Genomic DNA, 14,824 nt, shown 5'->3' with positions numbered 1-14,824 from the left:
GCATAAGCATAGCGAATAAGAACATTAAACAATCAAATGGAGAAACGAGCAAGGACATAAGGAAAGACCCAAATGAGCCTGTTGAAGTTCACCGTCAACTAATTTTTACTCCTGAATATAAGACACAGGGCAGGTATGATACACTAAACAGGAGTAATATCTTGAACCTCATGGCCGAAACTAAAGAACTAAGCGAAATAAAAAACACAGACTTGGAACTGGTACAATTTCAGATAGAGTCAAAGGATATAAGTAATGAGCAAACATTGACCACTTGGAAAACCCCAGGGATTGTCCAATTAATACTAGGGTGCTCAGACCGGTTTCTATCATGGGGCATACAATTATCACAGCCCATTGCCCCGCGTTATCCGTTGCCATTAAAAAAACAAAATGGAACACGGTCTACCAGGAAAATTACTGACTTCACTCTCCAGAAACCAGTTTACTCAATCCTATACAACTCCAAAGGCAGAAGTGACCTAACTCTTACTCAGGGAGTAATGGAAGAGGAAAAAATCAAGGAATTCCAACACTCAATGGATCACTGGAAGTGGCTACCCAGTATGCTAAATGACAAGCGGAGGTACTGACCAAAGAAAGACATGCCGAGACAAGATGCATACGGGGGAATACACGTAATATCATGGAATATCGCCGGTGCAAAAAGACTGTTGGAGGAAGGACAAGCATTAGACGAATGGGCAAATTGCGACATCATCGCCTTGCAAGAAACCTGGTTGCAAGAAGAAATCGCATTGATCAGTTTCACTCACTATACCGTAGCTGCGAAAAAATCCAAAACCCATGGACGAGCCATCGGAGGCCTAGCAGTTTACATGTCAACCGCCCTAAACATGAATTCAGAACAGCTCAACTCCTCCGACCCAAACCTTCAGTTAATTAAATTATCAGGACAAAAGGCAACCGACAACAATACAAAAATCCTGATTAATTATTACACACAACCGAACTCAGAAGCCAAAAAGAAAAAAAATGTTGCACTGTGCAACGCAATAACGGGACTTCGCTCCACTGAGCCTTCATGGAACATAATACTAACTGGCGATTTTAATTCTAACTTGATACACTCCCTTGAGGAAGACAAAATATTAACTGCAGACAACATGTACTGGAGCGTCCCACAGCAAACATGCAGTGTGACGAGAGCTCGTAAGGATCCGCTTGGCTTACTTCTTGTGACAGAACTAGAGTACCTAGGCATGCGCGTCCTGAATGGCAGGACCGACGAAGATCGTCCTCTGAAAAAAACCTATTACGGTCCGCATTCCCAATCAACGCTGGATTTCACAATTGTAAGCCTACCATTAATTCTTTTAGTTGAAGCCTTCTATATTGAATATACGCCCTTGAGTGACCATGCGATGCAACCCATTAAATTTAACCTCCGTACGGAAAGATTCCAACCATCACACATACTGGAGGGTCACCTAAGCACAATCAATCAAAAGCGCATTAATTGGCCTGATGCAAATAAAACAGTTTGGTTTTCAATAATAGAGGCCACACTGAATGGTGTGGGCGACGAGCCAATGAATAATATCCAGGCATGGAATCTTTTTCTGGAGAAATTGATGTTAAAAATGAAATTACCGGGAAAACAGGCTAAAATAGTTAGGCCCAACAGCAAACTACCGAAATCACTCCTAGAATTAAAGAGGAACTTGCGAAGAACTCAAAAGAAGCTACAGACGCATGATAAAGATGCGCAGCAATGGGACACTTTTTATGCGCAAAGACGTTTATACAAAAAGATGGTCTGGGAACATAAAAGGAGGTCTAACGAGAATTTTTGGACCAAATTGCTGTTTTGCTCAAAGCTTCTGAACTCAAATATATTCTGGAAAATTGTTAATGAATTAACAAGACCTCGCAATGTATTGACTTCAAACGTGCAGGAATCTGAATGGGTCGCCTTTCTCTCCTCTAAATTTAAAGCACACCGAGCAATAGTTACTGGGAACACACAGCTTTCATTGCATCGACAAATAAGGACAATGGAAGAAGACTGCATCAGCCAATCACCTATTACCAGCCAGTCCAAAATTCAAACTCCTGTTGCATTACACGGAAAAAAGAAAATCCGCTGAGGAGATAATGAAAATAATCAAAAAGGGCAGAAGTAACGGGGCCCCTGGGCCAAATGGCATCCCGCAAGCTGCCTTCAAACATGCATCAGAATATTGGAGCCCATTGCTCGGGAAACTCTTTGATGACATCCAAACTCACAACCTAGTGCCGGAAAGCTGGCACGGTTCCATCACAATGCCCATATATAAGGGTGGTGAGAGATCCAACCCTGCTAACTACAGATTAATTGCCTTACAGGATGTCGAAGCTAAATACTTTGCCTCGCTATTACTAATTGACTTGGTAAAGTGGTCAGGAGAGAGAGATTTGATCCCACTTAACCAAAGATGGGATTGGAACCATATCAAACATTTTATCCATCTCAATGATTGCGGAAAAATGTAAGCGCATAAAACAGGACCTGAACTTGTGCTTCATTGACCTCCAATCAGCATTCGACAGCGTGGACCGGAACCTATTATGGGCTAAATTGAGAGCTTGGATGATTCCAGAGAGTATATTAAGGGGTCTGCTGCTATTTTACTCTGATACCTGGACGCAAGTAAGGCTAGGGGACGGGTCGCGATTATCGATTATGCGTCCTGGCTCCTCATCTGTTTAATCTATTTATTTCGGACCTCTCAGGAAAGTTAAACGGATGTAACGCCCACCCGCCAAAACTAGGCGACTTACAATTGACACACCTGGCATATGCAGATGATATTGTCCTCATGAGTCAGACAAAGGTTGGCCTGTCAAGACTGTTATCGGTCCTATCAGCTTTTTTGTCTCAAACAACTTGGTTCGTAACTTCTCAAAATCTAAAACAATGTTAATTACCAATCGGCACATAACATCACACAATGTCTGGCTAGAAGGACAACAGCTGGAAAGGGTAACAAGTTATAAATACTTGGGATATTACATCGATGACAAGCTCACCTTAAAGGCCCAGAAAACTTATTTAACTCACAGATCAAGAGCACTATCGTTTGCACTTATCACTCTATCGAAAAAGCTGGATGGTCCTTCTTTAAAACCTTTACTCACGGTGATTGCCAACAAAGCTCTTCCAACCCTAGCCTACGCCAGCGTAGCAATGAATGGTAAGGACTCCGTTCTCCTAAACAGTTTAATTACCAACATTTATAAACAGGTACTACAACTGCCGAACTCTGCTTCACCAGCGCAAATTCGCCTAGAGTTTGGACTAAAGAATGAAAGCTTGGGACGGCTTTATTCATGCCTAAAGGAGTAGTATCGGATCAAAAAGAGAGCAGCGGATAACAATTTGAACAAATACCTATGACAGGAACTAGAAACTCAACAAAATCAGAGGCAAATAAATATCTGACTAGTGCATTGGATATAACATGCACCTCTAATCTTTGGGACAAAAACTTGCCATTTTCATCATTCAAACTGGTACTAAACAAGGCTGCAAAATTTCATTCTCTGATAATGGACAAAGACATTTTTTCACACCGCTCACACTCCTGGGCTTTGATTAATAGCTATAGATCTCTAACCCCAGCAGCTTACCTGGACGCAACATACCCTGTTTTTATTAAAAGAAAGCTGATAGCACTGAGGTTCGGTAAATTCCCAACCTTGGCCGACGAGCCAGCCTGGAAACATACAGAATCCGTCTCTTGCCTCCTGTGTGGGAATGTAAAAGAAGATCTTATTCACATAATATGTTTATTTTTATTTATTTATTTATAAAATTTCTAAAGCGCACAAATACCTTCCGGTGTCTCGGCGCTAGAGTTCAGAGATTGCAGTGGATTTCCATTGACAAATTACTGATTCAAAAGCCAGGTCTTGAGATGTTTACGGAATGTTAATAGTGAGGGGCTAAGTTTGATATGGGAAGGGAGCTGATTCCACAGTTTTGAGGCAGCCACCACAAAACGTTTGTCTCCCCACGTTGCCTTTTTTGTACGTGGAATTTGGAGCTGTTGGGTTGAAGATGTACGTAGTGTTCGACTAGGTTTGTAAACATTAATTGCTTTTTTAAAGAATTCTGGTCCATTATTGTTCAGAGCCTTGTAAATAATACACAAGGCCTTAAACTTTGTACGGCTTCTAATCGGTAGCCAATGCAGCTCGCGAATGATGGGGGAAATGGATGAGTATTTGGGAATGCCAGTCAGAATCCTTGCGGCAGCATTTTGGACAAGCTGTAATTTGTTCAGAACGTGCTCCTGCGCATTAAGCAGTAGGCCATTGCAGTAGTCCACTTTAGTTAGTACAAGAGTGGACATTAGTGTCTTGCCTGCATTCGGGGGAAGAAATGGAAGCAATTTCTTTACCATTCTTAGAGTAAAAAAGGAGGCTGAGACCACTGCGTTAGCATGGCTGACAAAGGCTAGCTTTTTGTCGAAGAGAACGCCCAAGTTTCTAACTTTAGATACTGGTTGTGGAGGAGTTCCCATCTCTAAAGGCCACCAGACTGGGGACCAAGACGGGGTCAGCTCACCAAATAACATGACCTCCGTCTTATCAGAATTTAGCTTTAAACAATTCTGATTCATCATGGTACTGATGGCTCTCATGCCCTCCTGGAAATTAGCTGCTACTGCTTCTCCATTTTTGTGGATCGCCAGGACCAATTGGGTGTCATCGGCATTTGATGTTAAACCTATACCAAATGACTTAATCACCCTCGCCAAGTCCGACACGTAGATGTTAAAAAGTGTCGGACTTAGCGAGGAGCCCTGGGGAACTCCACAAGGCAAGGTGAAGTCAGGAGAGCAGTAACACCCCATCTTCACGGACTGCACTCTCTCGGCCAGGAAGGATGCTGTGATTGCTCTGGCTTTGCCCTGAATGCCAATGGCAGCAACACGGTCGATCAAGATGGTATGATCGACCGTGTCGAAGGCTGCAGACAGATCCAAGAGTATTAGGATCGCTGCACCACCCTGGTCCAGGATCATCCTGACCTCCTCTGCTGCCTTTATCAGAGCAGTTTCGGTCCCATGGCCCTTTCTGAACCCAAACTGGGTGTCGACAAGCATATCGTTCTGGTCAATATGATTCGACAGCTGTTGGTCCATTGCCTTTTCAAATATTTTTGAAGGATAAGGGAGTGAGGCAATAGGGCGATAACTTTTGGGCTCTAAAGGATTTAAAGTTGGTTTTTTTAAAAGAGGTTTTACAATTGCCTTTTTCCAGGTTGGGGGGTAGTCTCCTGTCTGAAACATGGTGTTACAGATGTTAGTAAGCACCAGGGCTATTAAGTTGGATACTGGTTTAAGGATAAGTGGAGGACATGGATCCATTGGTGATCCTGATATGTCTCTGTAAACAGCTGACAACGGAGCGAAGGCTCTTTCTAAGGAACATATTCCTGGTAAGGAATCTACGCACTTGCAGGACTGCAGTAATCGGATGCCTGGACGCAACATCACCACAAACAAACTGCAAGATTGTAAAGTTCTTGCTGACTTTCGAAAAACTTGTGAATGCAATGTAAATACTTAGTTCCTGTTTTATTCTTTTATTAATTTCAGTTATTTGCTCAACTATAACTATTAGGTTTTAAATAGATGACTACACTCAATGATCAAATTTCAATCTAAGGTTGAGATGATAATGGAAATTTTGTTGTGGCTGACCTTACTTATTGATCATATTTTTAATCACGCTTGAGACCGATAATGGAAATTTTTGTTATGGTTTTAATTAACTGAACAATAAAATTTAAATCACCGTTCTTTAGCTCACTCTGCCACCCTAGTTCAGACATTGCCATATGCAAATCAGTCTGACCCTGTGCCTCATGGGAACAGTCCAGCCCAAACTGCTAAGCCATGCCTTCCCTGGACCGGAAACAAGCTTCCTAGGACCGGTTTCTGGCTTTTCAGCCGTCTTCAGTCAGGCATGTTGTGATCGTCAACATCAAGTTGGCGACCGCGGGCGAGGAAAATCAACCTCCTGGTAAGATTTTTCCTCGTTCTTGATTGTCAACGTCAAGTTGGCGACAGCGAGTGTGGAAAATGAACCTCCAGGTGAGATTTTTCCTCGTTCACGATTGTCAACATCAAGTTAGTGAGCATGGAAAAAAAAAATCCGGGTAAGATTTCTCAACGTGGGGTGGTCAGGTTTGTCATTCCGAGAGGTCGCGTATGCTTGCGCACAAGATGGGCCCTGTACAAACGGAAACCATTTTGGACAGAGCACATCCCGAGCTTACATAGTTCAAGATGCTCTCATTTGTACCAATGAAGTCAGTAGCACATATGAGAGCTCCTTGAAGTAAGACAACTCGGGATGGGCGCTATACAAAAAAAAACTTTTTTCAACAGAGCACATCCTAGGCTCACGTTTTTCAAGACGCTCTCACATATGCTGATAAATTCCTTAGCACATTTTGGAGTGCTTTGAAATACGTGAGCGCAGGATGCGTGTTGTAGAAAAGGAAACCTTTTCTTGTATAGTGCACATCCTGTCTCATGTATTTCAAGGTTCACCATCACTTTCAAACTCCATCAGCCACCACTGGCCAAAATATCTTTTTAATGTTACCCTTTGAATTCTTTATGACACCATCATCTCATCCTAATCTCTCCAACACTACTGAACACATTGACATCAATCTAAGCAAAGGCACATCATTGAGGAAAATTCTAGTTTCATGGCAGTGGTGTGTAAATTAGTTCCGAAGTTTTTCTGTACATTTTCCAATTGACGTTAAATAGGAAAACACGTAATTTTTCCCTTCCCCTAATTCTTTTCCTCTGTGCATAAATCTTGGTAAAAACAAACCCAGTCAAATTCACTATTTGATTTGATAGGTTACCGCAGATTCATCGAAGGACTCCACAGTTATAAACAGAGCAAAAGTTACGTTTCAGTCGAAAATCAGATCTAATAATACATACAGGGTTGATATTGCTGAATCTGTCATATGTATGTGTGCAGTCACTTAAAAAACACAAATAAAGAACAGTTATAGTTGCGAATTGTAATTGAAAAAAACATGAATTCCAGTTTTTACCTCCATATTGCATAATTCAAAAAGCTGCTATTCAAATCAGATCTCATACTATATGTAACAAATGCACAGATGCAATTAGACAGGTCATAAATGATTTTGAAGGTGAGATGACATATAATTTTACCTTTAACAAGAGTATAGTATTGAGAGCAAATTCACATTTTCCTCATCATCAAACCTGATTATTACAACTTCCTAGGTCTTATTTAAGCTTGCTCTAGGACTTTGTACATTGTGATATTTCTACTCAGTGCCACAGTGCGTGGACTTTGGCCATGAAATTGTTCTGTTAAAATATGCTGCACTCTATTGCGTCACTTAGTTTTCTGTGAGGCCCTGGTAAATGACCCAAAATTGATTCAGTAGCATGTAGGTTTAATGTGATGAGAGGGGTGGAGTGTATATTTGCACCACCCACATATAGGGCAAAACATGTGGCCCTCAGGGGCATAACTGGTTTAAAATGCACTAAAATATATGACAAGGAAAAGTTCCTATGCCATTACAAAGAAACTATTTTTAAACATTGATAAATCTTCCTAAAGTGTGTCTTGCATACTTGCACAGCAGGGTACCTAACATGTAAAACAGTGGAAAACAATGGGGGTCATCCAATGCTAGTCGGACCGGCTTCTGTGGTATTGTCTGTGTCGGATGGACCCCCAGTACGTGGTCACTATGACTGCCGCATTATAATACATGTGAATGCACAGAAATCCATCCACCATGGCCGGTCCGACCCTCACAGAGTATTTCGACCGCCATGGTCTCGGAAGGGACCAATGGAGGCTATCGGAGAGCGCAGCTGCGTACGGACTGCTCGCCCAATTCCAATGCGTCATCCGGATGATCCGGCATTGGCAGTCCAACCACGTCATGAAAACAGGCAGAAATGTTGGGATAAAAACAAGACAAGCACCTTCACGTAGCTGTCAACTACTTATGCCACAATGGAGCCCATGTTACATGTGATACCGATACTCTACCTATTTGCTCACGGACAAAATACTATTCATCGTGGACACCACCACTGGTAAGTGATAGATCACCATGACATATACTGGGTACAAATCAGGGGGTAGGAGTTACATACCCCTCATAGCTCACTGTGCTATATTAGAAGGATCACAATATATGAACTCGTAGCAGCAAAACTATCTCTGGTTACAAAGCAGTAGCCACTTACCCATTGACATAAAATGAAAAGCTGTCATCTACATATAACATGATGGGCCCGATTCACAGAATGAACTTAAGACTCAATCCTAAACTAACTACTATTTTGGTATTCACAGAATGCACTTACTACTTTTGGTATTCACAGAATGAACTTACTACTTTTGGTATTCACAGAAGTTAGGATTTTGTCTTAAGTCTGTCTTAAGTCTGTCTTCAGTTTGTCTTAAGTCTGTCTTAATTTGTCTTAAGTTTGTCTTAAGTTTGTCTTAAGACAAACTTAAGACAAAATCCTAACTTTTGTGCGCTCCTTTTGTGCGCTCCTGTTGACAGGCGAGGGGCAGAGGAGCAGGCAGCCTAGTCCGGGGGCAGAGAGCGACTCCGATCGGAGCGAGGCTCTCACGGGGACAAAGGCAGGCAAGCTCCCGAGTGCCACAGCCCTAGAAGGGGGCGATGAGGGTAGCAGTCTTCCTCCGGCGGGAGGCACACACGGCTCGAAGTTGCAGGACGAGCAAAGGCACCAAGAACCCACTAGTCCTGGGGTTCAGATCAGGGGGCAAGCTCAATCAAGCCCTTGGAGAATGTTTCAAAGCACAAGTCAGCAAAGTCTTTTCAAAAGTCTTCTCCTCTCCTTCCTCAGCAAGGCAAGCAGCAGGCCAATCCTTCCAGCGTCTTCTTCTCCTTCTAGTTGGGCAGAGGTTTGTTGTGGGAAACAGGATTCTGATTTACAAGGAGCAGAGCTCCTACTTTTATACAGCATTTCTTTTGTCTTTTCAGGCCAGGGGGGCCTTTGCATAACTTCTTTCAGTCTCTGAGCACTTGTTGGGTGTACTTCTGGCTTCTGCTTTCAGTGTGAGGGGCAGGCACATCAGACGCTCCACAGGAGGTGGAGCCAGCATTGTGTGGACAGGGGCAGCCAGGAGTACCTTGATGACAGTGCTTCGCCCTTCCTGGGCCAGGTGCAGGCTGAGTCATCAGCCGCTCCCCAGGGGGCGGAGCCAGCATTGTGGTGGCAGAGCACAGCCCTATTAAGAGTCATGGGGCACTCCTACCTCCCACTAAGGTGTAATCCTTGCATTCACCACCTGTCATCCCCCAGCCCTGTCACTCACATATCCCAGACAGCCAGATACACATCCAAGCAGAGGCGGGCTGAAATGGTTAGGCAAGCAAATGCTAACTTTCTAAAAGTAGCATTTGCAAACACAGGATATTAAAATAAACTTTACTAAATGAAGTATTTTATTATTCTGAGTTCAGGCATACTAAACTTTATTTTCTACCATGTTCCTTGAGCCTGCTGGGATTATAGAGTGTAATAATTCCAGCAGCCCATCTGGCCTAAAGGTAACAGGTAGCCTTACAATAGTGAAAAAAGAATCTGGCAGTAATTCACTATTAGGACATGCCACACTCATCAGAGCATGTCCTACCTTACACTTACAATGCACCCTGCCCTTGGGCCTACCATAGGGGTGACTAATATGAAGTTAAGGGAAGGTTTAGAGGCTGGCAAGTGGGTGCACTTGTCCAGCCAGCATGACAGTACCAGACTGCACGCAGGTTCTGCAGTGGCAGACCCTAGACACATTTTAAAAGGCTGCTTCTGTCGGTGGCGCAACCAGCGCTGCAGGCCCACTAGCAGCATTGGCATTTACAAGCCCTGGCACTCCTGGTGCACTTTACTGGGGACTGACAGTAAATCCAATGAACCAATCATGGGAATCAATCACAGTTACATTTTACATTGGGAGAGCATATGCACTTTAGCACTGGTCAGCAGTGGTAAAGTGCCTAGAGTCATTAAACCAACAAAAACAGGTCAGAGAGAGTTTTGGAGGAAGGCAAAAAGTTTAGGGATGACCCTGCCAAGAGGGCCAGGTCCAACACAAACATTATCATTTTAGAATCTTGAAAATACAAAAAGGTGAAGGGCTACAGGGATGTGCGATGAGTGATAACACTAGAGAGTAAGGATCAAAAACACAAGAGTAAGGAAATAGGAAATGAAGATCAACACAAAATAATGTTAAGGAAACAACTGGATGCAATAAAAGTTGAGGAGTGAGTATATGTATGTGCAAATAATGTAGATTATGACCGAGGTGGTTGATAAGAGGAAAATAGGAGGTTAGTAAATTCCATTTAATGAATAAGGTGATAGAGCAGCTGTGAGCGATGGGTGAAGGAAAGAAAAGAGGCACCTAGGAAGTAAGATGCAGGAGCAAGATTGAGCAGAGAAGGATGAGTAAAGTGATTTAGAGTATGTTAAAGGATACCTATGCACTGATGGGTGTGAGGATAGGTGAGTAGAGGGAGAGGATTATGGAAGGGTGAATGCAAAGGATGAGGACATTCAAGGATGAGTATGAAGAGAAAGGAAGGTGGTCAGAGAGAAGGGTGATGCGCAAATGGCCAGTTGTGTGTGAGGGACTAGAGAATGAGTGTAAAGATACTAGAGGTCTATCATAAAGCAAAAGGTACAGTCTTGGAGAAAATTCAATGAGAGCAAAGAGCCCATGAATACCTTGTGTGAAAGTGGAAGAGACTTTGATGTAGGCAGCAGCAGTGCATTGCGGGGCCGCAAGTTATAGTTAGCTCTACTAACTATAATGGACGAATTTCTCTTGTTTTGTACGAGTGAAATATCCAACTAACTATAACGTCTCTAAACCTATGTTTTTTTCCGTGAATTTCTAAGGTTTTTTTAAATGCTAATTTCTAACTATAACGTCCATGAAACCTATGGATTTTTCTGTGAAGTTCTAAGGTTTTTCAAATGCTAATTCCTAACTATGGGGTCGATTACGATGGCGGACGGAAGGACGACCGCCGGCCTGGAGTAGGTGGAAAATGCCTTTTTACAGTCCGCCAGCCGCGGCCAGTCCGTCCGCCATATTAGGATGGGAAGCACTGTCAAATTCCTGTACGCCGTGGAAGAACATGCACCGCTGCGTAAATACACCCGACCCCGCGGCGGACGTAACTAATCCAGAGACACCGCCGTACGGAATGATGTCTCCGACGATCCTCGAAATCACGATGGCGGAAAAGACACAGCAAATCGCAGTGGAAAAACCACCAGCCTGAACACGTCGGATTCACCACAGCGGAGAGGCAAAACATTGCAGAGATACCCACCACAGGCAGATCGCCGTCATGGACCCAGCTCTACACGTATTTCCGCTCCTCTTCGTGCTCCACCACCAGCAAGTCATGGACCGTCGGCGACGATGACGCAGGTACGCAAACACACCAGTCGCTGTCGGAAGGGGAGTACATGCCGGGGCCGTGACGTGGGGAAAGGGAGGGGCATGTTGGGGACACAGCATTTACGATAGCACCAATATATCAACATTGCAAGGAGACAACCAGGAATGACACAGAGAAACCACTATACAGGAATAACTTGCTTTATTGCACATAATAGGGGTTGACTCCTAGAGTAGCCAGGAGAATGGGCACTGGATAGAACAGAACAGGTACATCTGAGGCAGCACATGAGAGGGGCGACGAGCATCAACAGTCCATGGCAAACAACATGTACATCTGAGGCAGCACATGAGAGGGGCTAAGTGCATCAACAGTCCATGGCACAGAACATAGCAGGTACATCTGAGGCAGCACATGAGAGGGGCGCAGCGCATCAACAGTCCATGGCACAGAACAGAGCAGGTATATCTGAGGCAGCACATGAGAGGGGCTAAGTGCATCAACAGTCCATGGCAAAGAACAGATACATCTGAGGCAGCACATGAGAGGGGCTAAGTGCATCAGCAGTCCATGGCACAGAGCAGGTACATCAGAGGCAGCATATGAGAGGGGCACAGAGCATCAACAGTCCATGGCACAGAACAGAGCAGGTATATCTGAGGCAGCACATGAGAGGGGCTAAGTGCATCAGCAGTCCATGGCACAGAGCAGGTACATCAGAGGCAGCACATGAGAGGGGCTAAGTGCATCAGCAGTCCATGGCACAGAGCAGGTACATCAGAGGCAGCACATGAGTGGGGCTAAGTGAATCAGCAATCCATGGCACAGAGCAGGTACATCTGAGGCAGCACATGAGAGGGGCACAGAGCATCAACAGTCCATGGCACAGAATAGAGCAGGTACATATGAGGCAGCACATGAGAGGGGCTAAGTGCATCAACAGTCCATGGCAAAGAACAGGTACATCTGAGGCAGCACATGAGAGGGGATAAGTGCATCAACAGTCCATGGCACAGAGCAGGTACATCAGAGGCAGCACATGAGAGGGGCAACGAGCATAAACAGTCCATGGCAAAGAAAAGGTACATCTGAGGCAGCACATGAGAGGGGCACTGAGCATCAACAGTCCATGGCACAGAGCACAGCAGGTACATCTGAGGCAGCACATGAGAGGGGCTAAGTGCATCAACAGTCCATGACAAAGAACAGGTACATCTGAGGCAGCACATGAGAGGGGCACAGAGCATCAACAGTCCATGGCATAGAACAGAGCAGGTACATCTGTGGCAGCACATGAGAGGGGCTAAGTGCAACAACAGTCCATGGCAAAGAACAGGTACATCTGAGGCAGCACATGAGAGGGGCTAAGTGCATCAACAGTCCATGGCACAGAACAGGTACATCAGAGGCAGCACATGAGAGGGGCTAAGTGCATCAGCAGTCCATGGCACAGAGCAGGTACATCTGAGGCAGCACATGAGAGGGACACAGAGCATCAACAGTCCATGGCACAGAACAGAGCAGGTAAATCTGAGGCAGCAGATGAGAGGGGCAACGAGCATCAACAGTCCATGGCAAAGAACAGGCACATCTGAGTCAGCACATGAGAGGGGCTAAGTGCATCAACAGTCCATGGCAAAGAACACGTACACCTGAGGCAGCACATGAGAGGGGCACAGAGCATCAACAGTCCATGGCACAGAACAGAGCAGGTACATCTGAGGCAGCACATGAGAGGGGCACAGAGCATCAACAGTCCATGGCACAGAACAGAGCAGGTACATCTGAGGCAGCACGCGAGAGGGGCTAAGTGCATCAACAGTCCATGGCAAAGAACAGGTACATCTGAGGCAGCACAAGAGAGGGGCACAGAGCATCAACAGTTCATGGCACAGAACAGAGCAGGTACATCTGAGGCAGCACATGAGAGTGTGATGAATTCCTATAGGTTCTGTATCGATCCCCCTATTCCTGACCCTATTCTGGTTAACAAATTAACTAGCAGCCATCCCATGATGCAGAAACCGTTATCTGATTACGCCAGACCACGGCACAGGAGCGCGTTATCTGATTAGGTCATAACGCTTGCCATCTAATTAGGCAAGCAATATTCCTCCAGCCCCTGATAAGGCATACGGAGTTCTCAAAACAAATCAAACCTATGACAACCTGGGAAAATCCCTGCGTCCATTGTTTTGATTTCTCAAAGAACTTCAGTAAAAGAATGTGCTAACGACCAGCTCGTATGACATCCTTATTGACGTATCTATGTCCATCCTTACGTCAATCTCGGCACCTTACAGGTATAAATATTACCGATATTGCCTTAAGCAAACACACGCGGTGGTGACGAGATCGGAGCAGCGAGACTTGCCGAAGCCCAGCTGAGAGCGAAGCCACCGGCGCTGCCCCGCCTTCCTGACGCGCTGAGAACGAGACGCTGCTTTCTCCTGCCGAGAAATCCAGCTCCGGCGCTTCCGAGCAGCCCTCGCAGGCAGCTTGGAATATCGAGACCTCAGACGAGAGATACTATCCCTCAACCATCCTAGATCTCAGGTACAGAGCTGAATAACCCCTTACAGAGAATTCTTGAGTTAGTCACTTGGCAAAACAAACTTAACTTAAACTGCTACTTTCTATCCCCGCCCACGTATTAGGCTTAGGTCAGGTACACTGGGGTAGGCGTAGTTAGAAGCACCAGTTGAGTACTATTAGTTAAATGTATATGTGTATGTATATATTCTGTCCATTTTAAATAACGTATGGCTTAGAAACCATATCAATGTTTTTACAGTATTATTTTATAATTCTGCTTTTATTGTATGCACTTTACTTAACCATAAGTATTGCGATAATATCGATCCATTTCTCTTGTACGAGAAAAGAGACTGATCAATAAATAACATCTTTTATTGAACACGCCCGTCTCTTCCTTTTCTCTACAATCTGGTGAAACTAAGAATGCACGTACTGACTGAGTAAAATAAGTTGTCTTTTGTTTTCACACGACTCTAGAGATACACTCTTGATTAGGGGAGAGCAAAGTTGTCATGTTCTATGGTTGTCAGAAACTAAATCCCTTCTTGTCTATCCAGGGAGGTTCAACTCCTCCTTGCCTATTCGAGAAAGTTTCTAGTGAACTCTGAGCTAGCTGGCAAACCCAAAACTTTAAGTCTAATATCGACAGTAGAAGACCTAGTTAACGTCTGGTCTAGGTCTATACTATTGGAGGTATTATTCCAATGCGCAGAGCCTATTGGGATAATAGGAACTACACTACATGGCGCCCAACGTGTTTGGATAGGCGATAAAACTAACGCAAGACTTTAGAGTAACTCA

Source organism: Lissotriton helveticus, chromosome 5_1 (assembly GCF_964261635.1).
Source record: "Lissotriton helveticus chromosome 5_1, aLisHel1.1, whole genome shotgun sequence".
NCBI lineage: Eukaryota > Metazoa > Chordata > Amphibia > Caudata > Salamandridae > Lissotriton > Lissotriton helveticus.
This window is presented reverse-complemented; position numbering follows the sequence as displayed.